Genomic DNA, 12,651 nt, shown 5'->3' with positions numbered 1-12,651 from the left:
GTCTACATTCAATCTGCTGATGATCAGTGAGGTTGCCGCCAAGGGTCACTCCTTCAACTGAGCCATCTTCAGGGTTCTGAGACAACAAGTCTGGGAGAGGGTCACTCTCTTCCTCCTGTCCCTCATCTGTAGCCATGAGCAAGCCCATGTCTGCCCTGTCAACATATGCCTTTAGCCTGTTAACATGGAGTACCCTGTGGGGACTCCTGGGAGTTCCTAGGTCCACCAAGTAGGTAACCTCTCCCTTCTTTTCCAGGATTGTATGGGGTCCAGACCATTTGTCTTGGAGTGCTGCTGGGGCCACTGGCTCCAACACCCATACCTTCTGTCCTGGCTGATACTCAACCAAGACAGCCTTTTGGTCATGCCAAGCTTTCTGTAAGGCCTGGCTTGCCTCAAGGTTTTTGGATGCCTTCTCCATATACTCAGCCATCCTGGAGCGGAGACCAAGTACAAAGTCCAGTATGTCTTGTTTAGGCTTTTTGAGAGGTAACTCCCATCCTTCCTTCACTAATCACAGTGGGCCTCTTACAGGGTGCCCAAACAACAATTCAAAGGGGCTGTAGCCAACTCCTTTTTGTGGGACCTCTCTGTAAGCAAACAGAAGGCAGGGTAGAAGGATGTCCCATCTTCGCCTGAGCTTTTCAGGTAATCCTTTGATCATACCCTTTAGGGTCTTGTTGAATCTCTCAACAAGCCCATTGCATTGTGGGTGATAAGGAGTGGTGAACTTGTAGTTGACACCACATTCCTTCCACATAGCTGTCAAGTATCCTGACATGAAGTTGGTACCTCTGTCAGAAACCACCTCCTTAGGAAACCCCACTCTGGAGAATACTCCTAGCAGGGCCCTGGCCACAACAGGAGCTGTAGTGGTCCTAAGGGGAATTGCCTCTGGATACCTGGTGGCATGATCCACTACCACCAGTATAAATCTGTGCCCAGATGCAGTGGGAGGATCCATGGGACCCACTATATCTATTCCCACTCTTTCAAAGGGGACCCCCACCACAGGTAGTGGTATTAGGGGGGCCTTTGTTGTGCCACCTGATTTGCCACTGGCTTGGCAGGTTACACAGGAGCGACAAAACTCCTTGGTATCTTCATTCATGTGAGGCCAGTGAAAGTGAGGGACAAGCCTGTCCCAAGTCTTGTTCTGGCCTAAGTGTCCTGCTAGAGGAATATCATGGGCCAAGGTAAGAAGGAAGCCCCTAAATTGCAGAGGTATAACCAACCTCCTGGTTGCACCAGGTTTTGGGTCTCTAGCCTCTGAATAAAGGAGCCCATCATCCCAATACACTTTATGGGTACCTTGAGCATTCCCAGCAGCCTCAGCAGCAGCCAGCTGTCTGAGGGGTTCAAGAGATGGACAGGATAACTGAGCCTGCCCCAAGTCAGCCCTGGAAGGTCCCCCTGTCCCCAGAAACTCAACCTGATCAGGTTCAAGCTCTTCAGGGACAGTTCCTTCAGGGTCCTCTAGATCATCTTCCTGGGAAGGCTGATCATCACTTGGAGGCAGGGGGAAAGGCACAGCCTTAACCCTCCTGATCTCTTCTTGGTAGGTGCTTGGTCCATTGTTCCAGGATCCAAGACCTGTGGTTCAGTAAGGCACTTTTTGGCCTGTGACCTGGTCACAGCAAGGACATGTGGTGATATACCTAACATCTCTGCATGTGTCCTGTACTCCACTTCTGACCATAGATAACTCTCTAGGTCATTGCCCAACAAACATTCTACTGGGAGGTCTGCACTAACCACAACCCTTTTGAGGCCAGTTACCCCTCCCCATGAGAAGTTAACAACCGCCACACTATGTGAAGTAGTGGCATTGCTGGCATTGGTCACCAGGTAGTTCTCACCTGGTATGTACTGTCCAGGGTCCACAAAGCCTGGTGTCACCATAGTGACACTGGCACATGTGTCCCTGTAGGCTTGGGCCACTTTTTCATTTATTAAAGGAGTCTGTCTGTACTTGCCCAGGTTACTGGGGCTCACAGTCAGGGACAAATCTATGTCCCCATCACAGATCAAGACTGCCTGTGTCAGGGTTCTGTCTAAGTCAGAATCTCCTTCAGTTCCCATAGTGATTCCCACTACACCCTTTGTCTGGGGACCAACACTGCTAACAGTAGTACTGGGAGCAGGTGCCTTAGGGGCAACAGTGTTGGGGGCTCCACCCTTCTTACAATCACTAGTCCAGTGAGTTGTATACTTGCAAGATTTGCACCAGGGTTTCTTTGGACCTTCTTTCTTCTTCCCTTTAGGTTGGGACTCACCCTCGTTAGTACTAGTTTGGGGCCCTGTTGAAGACTTCTGGTCTTTGGATTTCTGATCTCCACCCTTTTGGTCTGTTTTCTTCTGATCACCCCCTTGGCCCTGGTTCTGGTTCTTTTGCTTAACCCTGGTTCTGACCCATTTGTCTGCCTTCTTTCCCAATTCTTGGGGAGAGGTCAGATCTGAGTCAACCAAGTGTTGATGCAGTTGCTGGTTCTGACAGTTATTTAAAATCTGTTCTCTCATCATCAAATTGTACAATCCTGTATAATCAGATACCTTACTTCCCAGCAACCAACCCTCCAAAGCCTTAGTGGCACATTCAATGTATTCAGACCAGTCCTGAGTCTGTGTCTTCTGGGTGTCTCTGAACATTAACCTGTACTGTTCAGTGGTTAAGCCTAACCCATCAACTAGGACACTCTTCAGGGCTCTGTAGTTTCTTACATCCTCCTCTCTAACAGTGAGGAGTCTATCTCTGCCTCTACCTTCAAAGGAAAGCCATAAGATTGCTGCCCACTGGTCTTCAGGAACCTGCTGCACTTTGCAGGCTCTCTCAAGAGCAGTCATCCATTTGTGGATGTCATCCCCACTTTTGTAGGGGGGCACAACCTTGGACAGGTTCCTATTGTCAAAGACCCTATCTTTGTCCTTAGGGACAATGCTGCCACCAGTGGGTATAGACCCGCTCTCCCTAGGTTGCCTAGCCTTACTCAGTTTCTCTTCCATCAGAGCTACTTCTAGCTCCTGTCTCCTGATTCTCAGCTGAGCTTCCTGCATTCTGGCCTCATGCTCCCTCCTCTGAGGGGTGGTCATCCTTCTTCTGGAGTGACCTTGAGAGCCTCTAGAGGCATGAGAAGCATTAGACTCACCTGAGTGATTCCTCTGCCTTCCAAGCCCCTGGTTAAGTCCACTGGGGAGATCCAATGGGATGATCCCATTGTCTGTCCCCAATAGCCTTAGTTTAGCTGGGCCACGTATAACACTTGGCACTGGGCTAGTTCTCCCTTCATCCCCACTACCTTCTGTATCAGTACCCTTATCACTCTCATCCTCTGTAGTATGATTCTCATCTAAGGGGTGACTATTGGAAAGGGGTACCTCAGTAGCATCTTCAGAAGGGGGGCCTCCTGTTCCAGTCCCTAAGGGGCCTAACTGGGAGGCTTTCTTGAGAGCTTTCTGATCTTCATCAGCTTGTAAAAGCTCCCTGAGTTCAGCAGAGGTAGGGTTCTTGGGCTGTTTAAGGCGCCTGATATTTGCCAACTGCCTAAGCTCATTTTGGTTTAGGGTAGCAAAGATGGATGGTGCCCTCTGGGGGTCACTCCCAATAGAGATGGGTACATTGGACCCCTCTGCCCCAGCCATTGCTCTTAATTGTGGGTGGATGTGTTGCAATCTACCTACACTTGGGTTTTCCTACTAAACCTATCTAGTAGTTGTAGTCAGGGTGTGCTACTCCCTTTGCTCTACAACAACTAAGTTCAGTAGAACTTAAGTATATCTATCTTGTTTTATATGTACCTACAGGTACCTATGTGATCTTTCAATTGGTAACCAAGAGATTACAATGGTAAAACACAGCAAGCTCAAATCCAACCGCTGCTCACCAATGTGAGAAGTTGGCCTGGTATATGATGTTCACTAGTTAAAGTGACCACCTTGTACCATGCCAAGCAACCCTTATGGTGTGGTTGTAAGTCAACCTTTTCGGACTAGCTGCCCTAGTGGTAGCGTAGGCTAAGCAGTCTTTGAGGCTAAACTCGTTAAAGCGTGTTAAGCAGGCTGTTTTACCAATTGCAACCCCCCTTTAAACCAATGAAAGGACACTACACAGATATATATTCAAAATATATATGTATTTATTTCTCAAAGTATCCCCTAGACTCTTTATGAGCACAGGAGCACAAATCGTTAAACAAGACAACGTTATAATGTACAGAAGTTGCACTTTATATGGATGGGCCCTGGTGGCCACTCAAACCATATACTAAAATAGTGGTATAAGTACCACGAACAGGAAAGGGAAAAGGCCTAGGGCCTCTAGAATCGCTGGGCCTACAAGGAGCTAACTTCAGTTAGTGACCAGGAGGTCCACGGGTCGCGTGTGCAGTGAGGAAAGTTACACGCGGCCTCTTATAGGTTTTCAATGGGTGCGTAAAAGTTAAAAAGTTACTGCAGAAAGGGTCTTCTGGATGGACTACGATCTTAAGATTCAAAACACAGACACTAGAGATGTTTCTCTACACTTGGGCACCGGAGTGCCAGCTTTACCTCACCCACAGGAAGCGGGTGCATAGGTATCGAAGTGCGTCGGGTTTCTTCTATCGATTCAATGGAGCCTGATGACAAAGATGCTGCAGGCGGTCGGTCCAGAAGAGATGCGGTGGATCCAAGGGTGGATTGGAGTTGTAGAAGACCTGAAAGCAGAGGGGACAGTGTTCACAGTCACTAGCCAGTGACCGGCGTGGCACCAGGTAGGTACCAGGCGATGTCGGGTGCAAACAGGTGAGGAAGGGTAGCTTGTCTCCACAGCCACGTGGTCCCTGAAGGTCGACGACGTCCAGGAGTCGGTTCACGAACTGTCCCACGCAGACTCTCGCTGTCGGCGGTGTCGGCGACTCAAAAGAGGCAAACAAGCTTTGGCAAAGGCAGGAGTCGTGGAAAGAGAGGAAAGCTGATTGTTCTGACCAGCAAGGTCAGAGGGGCTGCTCTTTTGGAGAGCAGCTAGGGCCAGTCTGGAGCAACCAGACCAGCATTGTTGATTTCAAAATAGGTCGCCAAAATGGCCACTAGCCAACGGGCCAGGGACTGGGCAGGCGCGTCAAGATGCAAAGTGCAGAGGGGCCCCACTCAGATCGTGGAAATGCTGGAGGGCTCACCTTTGGTACAGATGCTGCTCGGTGGTTGGGCTTCTCAGGAACCAAAGCACAACTTGGAGGGAGCCTCTGTCGTTGCGCTTGCAGCTTGTCGTCGGTCTTCCAAGATGGCTGGCTCCACGTGTCTCGGTGCCTCCACGGGTTCCTTCTTTGCTGGGACTGTGGATCAGGCTGTAAGAGGTCTGGAGGTCCAGGTCTTGTTGGGCTCTGGGCTCGGGCTCCGGCAGGAGGCGGCGGCAAAGCAGACGTTGAATAGCTGGTTGGTGCTTGCGTTAGCAAGATGGTCACTCCCTGACCATATGGGAGATTTCCTTCTGTCCTCTGTGCAGCAGAGCGTCGAAGTTCCCGTCTTCTTCTTGTGGTTAAGTTGATTCCAGGATGTCTGAAGTCTTAGGACACAGCTCCTACCTTTAAGCGGATTCTAGGGGCCGGACTACCTGCTAGGTCCCTCCCTAAGGGTGGGACCAGGAAGGGGGGTGGTTACACCCCCAATCCTTTGTCCAGCTTGCCCCAGGTCTGGGGCTGGTGTGCTCCAGGACCGGATTGAACTGGCATATGCACCGAGGCTCCTTGTGAGCCTCAGGCATGTCTGGTTTCTTTCAAGCCCTACCTGACCAATACACAAAATCCTGTCTGGGGTGGTGCTCGCACCTTCCCTGGCAGGAAACCCTTAGTCCACGTCTCCCAAGCTGGAAGGACTCCCAGCAGCAGGAGGGCAGACTTGTGTCTGGGGTGGCAGCATCCATTTTGTGGAGCTGAGGCTATGTCTGATTTTACCCGGGTTTCAGGTACTGTACATGTCGTGTCCCTCTAGAAGGGTGGAATGCTAACCCCGTCGCCAGAATTGGCGAGGGGTTAGTATTTTAATTCGTATGACACCTTACTCGACATGTTTTGATAAAGCCAAACCAAAGATAGCATTTAACCGCGAGGCTCATAATGCACTTAAGAGTATATGGTATGACGATATCTGGAAACGGTAGAAGGAAGTTGTTCCGACCACTGCAGACAGGCTCAGCTCATGCCAGAGCATCATCTCACATGGAACCAAGCACTCTGCCTTCAGGATTGTCAAGGCCTGCCATAGGAGTGATTTATAGGTTACCAGGTGTCCCATTTAAGGTTAGGTATAGGTATACTACACCTAAGTAAGAGGTGGTTACACCAACTTACCCCAGCTGAGTGATCAGCCAGTTGTGTCAAATTTGTTAGGCCAAGCCAGGGGTGGCATAATACATGCTTCAGCCCCTGGCAGGCCTTAGATACACCAATGCCCTGGGTACCTAGTGTACACTGGTACAGGGGCTCACAGGGTGATCCAATTCCAATTGGTTATGCACCTAGGGTGCATAGTGTCAATTTAGTTAGAGAGAACAGCAGGCTGGGGGTCTGATTAGCAGGCCCACAGCCTCAATATTTCAAAAACCAGTGAAGCAAAAAGCAAAAATTTGGGGTGACCATAGGATAGCAGACCCTACTCTCCTACAGGACCCAAGTAACTTTAACAAAAGGTTGAACTCTATAGGCCCACTTGAACTCTGAGATCATCCTCTGCCCACCTAGTGTCTGTAACATCATTTAAAAAGATGCGATTTGGAGGCAGAGCCTTTCAGGTCAGAGCTGCTCAATTATGGAACATTTTGCCTCTCTGTTTAAGAACCAATACCAATCTGTTGAGTTTCAGGAAAAACTTTAAAAACCTTGTTTTTCCCCCGCCAATGGACTGTTGTAGCAAACTGACCCAGTGTAGCTATCTATAGACTCTCCTATACTGATAAGTTACTAGCGCCAAGATGCCTGCTGGGTGTTAGCTGCACTCTGTAAATGATTAATAATATGTATTAGATTCTTATGCTGTATCATCTGGCGACAGGGATTGAGCTTTGGAATTACAAGTAGACTTATTGCTTGTGTAACAACTGACAGTTCGCAGTTGTATTATTTTTGTCACTACCATGCTCCTACAAGCTCTAGTTCTGGCACATATTTGATTTATTTACAGTTTTTGCGAAGTTCAAAATGGGACTTTTAGTTTTCTAAGAGCATTTATAAGGCAATAAGGATAAGAGGCTCTCTTTAGGTGGGACATTCGAGTTGGTAAATTTAAATTGCAGCGTCCCAATACTAGAGGCCCAGTTTCGTAGCAAGGACACCTGAGACACACTAACTGGAGGGCCTGCTGCCTCAATATCTGTATTTTTACTCTAAATGGAATTATGTTTCATAGCCTATGGGAGGGAATATTGACATGGCACTTCTTTCTGAAATTGGGATTTTTGTCAAACAGAGGTTTGAAAACTGAAGCTTGGTTAATGATTTGGAACTTAATTTGGAAACACTTCCTCTGAGGTAATAATGAACTGTGCCAGTGTGCCTCTCAAGATGCCCTTCTGTCCCCAAATTAATTGTACAGGTTTGTGGTGTTTGTTTACCACCACTGTTGACGTCCTGAAGAATCATCCAAATACGCTAAGTAAATGTTAAACAGGTATTTTAATATTAAATAAGATGCAAGAGCCCATCTGATGCGTCCTGCAATCCAGACTCAAGATTACTACCTGCCAAAACGGTCAGTCATCTAGAATCAGGATGCCCAGTGAGTAATAAGAACTCAAGCACGGTCTCAACATATCAGTACACAACAAAGTAAGATGAGATGAACAAGAAAAACTTTGATACAACACCTCCCCCAAACAAAAAAATACATTGCAAAATCTTGTAAATATACAGGCTTCTTGGATACACGTACTGTCCACTCCATGCCAAAATCGCAGAATCCACTACAATATTAACTTGGTCTGTATCCAGTAGTTGAGAATGCATGCTGATCCCTTGAATCCAGATTTGATTGTAAAGAATCTTTTGTAAAATGGTTACTCAGCGAACTCTGATCCTCTGAAACAGTAACATTTATTGCAGGCCTTGAAAAATAATAAAAATGTTACTAGAGCTGCAGGTCTAGTGGCTTAACTAATCTACTCAACCTAATTGTAATGCTCTTGACCCATAAACTGGTTTCAAATAATTTGATCCTGGACAAAAGATTTGAATTCACTGAGCCTCCATTTTCTTCATTATTACATATGGGAGCACCTTCAGATACGCAAGATCAGCATGTCTACTGTACAAAAAACGTTTGTTTGATTCAATAGACCAAACTTTTGCTCCATGTATTAAACAAATCTAGCCGCATATAGGATACAAATGGCCTCTTAGTTCATTAACAGCATTTTCATCAGGGCGGGGTAGAAATGTTTCTCGAATCACTTTTCATAAATAGATAACTAAAGCATGAAGTGGTAGTACTCTGTCATTTGGAATCAGAAGATTTTCCATTGAAATGGCCGCATAATTTCCCTCTGACGTGGTTTTATTGAGGATGAAACTAAACAAACAAACAAACAAATATTGTCATTTGCACATTACCAAGTAAAGTGTTCTGATTGTTATGCTCCTGTTTAAATCTTTGTTTGCATCACACTTCTGAATTATGAAAACAATGTGCTTTCATAATTCCTAATATATTTGAAATATTTGCACTATTTACAAGCTATTTAAATGTTCAGTTAAAAAAAAAAGACATCTTACAGCCTTTTGTTTCACAATGATTCAAACTGCTCACTTGACAAAAACCTCTAACTCTAGTAAGAGGAAAAGTTAACACCATTTTCGAGCATATGATAAGCAGCAATTAGTAAAAAGACAAACTGACATATGACCTCTATGCTTAAACCGATCGCAAATGTGTCTAGATAAAAACAAAATCTAAAGCCATCTTTATTGCTCATTCACGTTCTGAATGAAGAGAAAACCTGTTAATTTCTAATTTAAGATCACTCCCCAGAACGAACCAGTAGGTCTTAAAAATAGCTCACCTGATAAAATCTGACTAGTCATATCAGGTGGGAGAGTAGATTTTTCAAGGCCTGACTTGACCCATCCACATTAACAGACACTTGATCAGAACCTTTGCCATCGCACCCTTCATCAAAAAACATATGGGGTCCTCAATGATCTTGCTTTGAAATTGCGTTGAAACCACTATCTATCATCTTCTAGCTTTACAGAACAGATTGTGACATAAACCACTTTAATGGGCCCAGAAAAATGAAAAACAGTTTACATTTTCTAGAATTCATATCTTTTAACATAATCAGAACCTCATGCTAATGTTTTTGTAAACATTTCTGTGCTTGCTATAGTGGTAATTTTTGCTTTTCTCTTTCACTTTCTTAATCCTCATCTCATCGTTCACCCGCAGGGTTGCAGTAGAAACTTATCACAACCATTCCAGAACCAAAATTGTTCTAGCCATTTTACCTCACAATAAAACAAAAGGAGGCACCTCAGTAGTACTGTGTGGAGTATTATGATTAGCAAATACTTTTTTTTTCCTGGTAGACCACTGAACAGCCCCATGGGATTGTAGACTATACAAAGGACTAGAATAATGTCTTGTAAAAATGTCTTCATTTTGTCAGACACTAACTGTACACCATTCTCAGTAAATAATTCAACTAGTGCCCCTTCCAAAGCAAATGCCTTATCCAAAAATGGTATGGCCACATCAGTGCACGTGCTCTCAACAAAATCGTAGTTGACCCATTTAGAACAAGCATCGGCATAGCCAATAGGTCTCGCCTTTGGGACCTTATAAGTGTTTAGCCATGCAACAGTTGCATAACTAAATACTTATAAGGTCCCAAAAGCGAGACCTATTGGCTATGCCAAGCGGCTGTGAGGCCGCGAAAGTGAAAGTAATCGCGGTTAAAACTCCGCGCGCGCCCGCGCACACGCACTGTAGCTCTAGGCTGGCCTGGTAGCACTTTTTGGAGCCTTCTCAATAAGTCTCGCCAGACCAGCGCATGCGCTGGGTCAGGCGAGACCTAAAAATAATTTGTGAGCACAATCAAATATCTCATGTGGCTCGGTAATTGAGTAATAGGTCCAGCAAAATCCAAAGCAAGCCAATACCAATTCCGTTCTGGTAGCGGAACTTGAGACAGAGGAGCATCCTTTAATTTCCAGTGTTTGTTAGATAACAAACCAACATTTCTCACACAACTCGGTGAATGTATTTACCATAACATCCAAAGAAGGCCAATAAAAGGATGGTCTCACTTCTTATTAGTGGAGGTTTCACCCAGATGGCCAGACTGAGCAAGCTTAACAAACCTAGAACTAAGTTTAGCTGGGGGAATGAACTTGCTCCTTCTCAATGAAAAATTATTCTCCACAGACAAATTCGAAAATACTTGAAAAAAATTCAAAAGATTTCCTTTAAGATGTTTAATAGCTGGCTAACCTTCCTGCACATACTGTAATACTGTTTTCATAGTATTCTCTTTCACAAGCCTCTAGCCACTCCTTTTTCTGAAATACAATTCTGGCAACCTTTTATCACATCCATCATAGAAAATGCACATTCGTCATCCAACACCAAACCTTTCTCAATGCAACCTTCTATCGGTAGTCTAGACGAGCAATCTGCATGGACATTGGCACTTCCAGCAATATAACCCACATCAAAACTATACTCCTGTAGTTTTGATATAGTGCAAATAAGTCTAGAAGAAGCAGATCCGATTCCATTTTCACCTAGCAAAAATATAAGAGGTTTATGGTCCATGCAAAGTAGAAAATGTGTGCCCCACACATGTTTTGAATTTCTCAATGCCCTTTGCACCTGCCAATGTTTCTCTCTCAATGGTACAATATATTTTTTCAGCGTCTTTTAGAACCCTTGTTGCAAACAAAATTGTATTTTCCACTCCACCCACCTGTTGACAGAAAAGTGCACCAACACTAATGGCACTTGCCATCTGCAGTTGTAATAATACACTTATAACCAGGCACAGAGTTTTTTAATGATGATTAACAATATTTTATGCCATCAAAAACCTCCTGTTCTTTCAGAGACCAAACACATTATTTTTCTTGCTGAGCATTCTCTTTAAGAGTTCCATAAACACTGCGTAACCCTCCACAAAATTTGAATAATCATACAAACCAATAAAAAACCTAAGTTGATCCTTATCAAGGAGCACCCATCAATGCCTTAACAAAATCATCTTTTGGCTTAATTTCCTCAGCTTTAATTCTATGTCCAAGATAATTCACAGATTGTCTACCTTACAGTTCTCCCTGTAAACAGTCATCTATTGATCTGTGAGAATTCCCAGAACTTTGTCTAAAATGCAATTGTGTTCTTCCACACTACCTGCAAAAATATCGTTCTGGTATCCTAGGAACAACCTTAATAAGGCAGTACATCAGCTTTTGGAAAACACTGGCTGTTGATGTCAAACCAAATGGAAGTCTCAAGTACTTATAAGCACCAAAAGATGAACTAAAGGTTAACTGTGAATTCTTCTCTAATGCCACCTGATGGTATGCTGACCTTAAATCAATGTCACTTGTCACCACCCAACAAAGTCAAAACCTCCTGAACTTTGGGTAAAGGATGGCAGTCAGCAAGAATCGACTTGTTAAGAGGCCTGAGGACAGCACATAAACTGCTTACCTTTCTTTAGCAAGAACAATAGCACTGACCGATTCAGATGAAATCACCAATTCAATGTTGCCGTTGTTACGCAAATTTTCCAAATAAATTTTACGTTCGTCTCTGACACGAAGTCGCACATCACATACTTTATGAACAGTAATGGCATTTTCTTTCAAAATTATTTTATGTTCGAAACCTTCCACCTTCCCTACTCAATCCACAAAAATATTTTCACATTTCTGTAAGATGTTTGTAAGAATATCAGACTTCTGTTGATCCATCATGAGCGGAGTCTCTGTATCTGGTCTCAAAATAATACCCAACGTGCCTTGATCAACCCATCCTATAATATATCTGCCATTGATAGCAACATACATTTGGGTAAAAATTCTCCTACCTGAAAAGTTTAAAGTGTCCTAAAAAAACCCTACTGTTTCAATTTCACTGTCCCCATGTGCAATTGCTCTGATATCAGGACTCTTTAACAAAGTATTGGACCATAAAGGGCTGAAAGTAGATTCCGCTAACATTGCAATAGAAGAGCCAGAATCTGCCCTAATCATCACATCCACCCCTCCAATGCATACGTTACAAAAAGGACCTTTCTTTGTGGCAAAAAACCCTTTCTCAGAATCAATATGCACAGTAATAATTACATTTTCAGGTTTAAGAATTTCATGAAGAACGCTATTAACTTTTCCATTACTACTCGCTGTGCTTCTACAAACTCTCATTAAACTGACCACGTTTCTTACATTTATTACCTTGAGCTTGGCTAGCAGAGTAATTTCTTATATGTGCAGAAGAACCACACGTGAAGCATACAGCAGAATGAGATGCCAATTTGGTATTTTTTAACAAACAAAACTTGCACTCTATTCACACTGTTAGAATTGGGGATCTCTGGTTGGCACAGGTAGGTACTTGTGACAAGCAGGGACCCTCTCCTCTAGTCAGGGTAAGGGGTTACACTCCTAAAATAACCCCTGCTCACCC

Source organism: Triturus cristatus, chromosome 1_1 (assembly GCF_964204655.1).
Source record: "Triturus cristatus chromosome 1_1, aTriCri1.1, whole genome shotgun sequence".
Classification (NCBI taxonomy): domain Eukaryota; kingdom Metazoa; phylum Chordata; class Amphibia; order Caudata; family Salamandridae; genus Triturus; species Triturus cristatus.
This window is presented reverse-complemented; position numbering follows the sequence as displayed.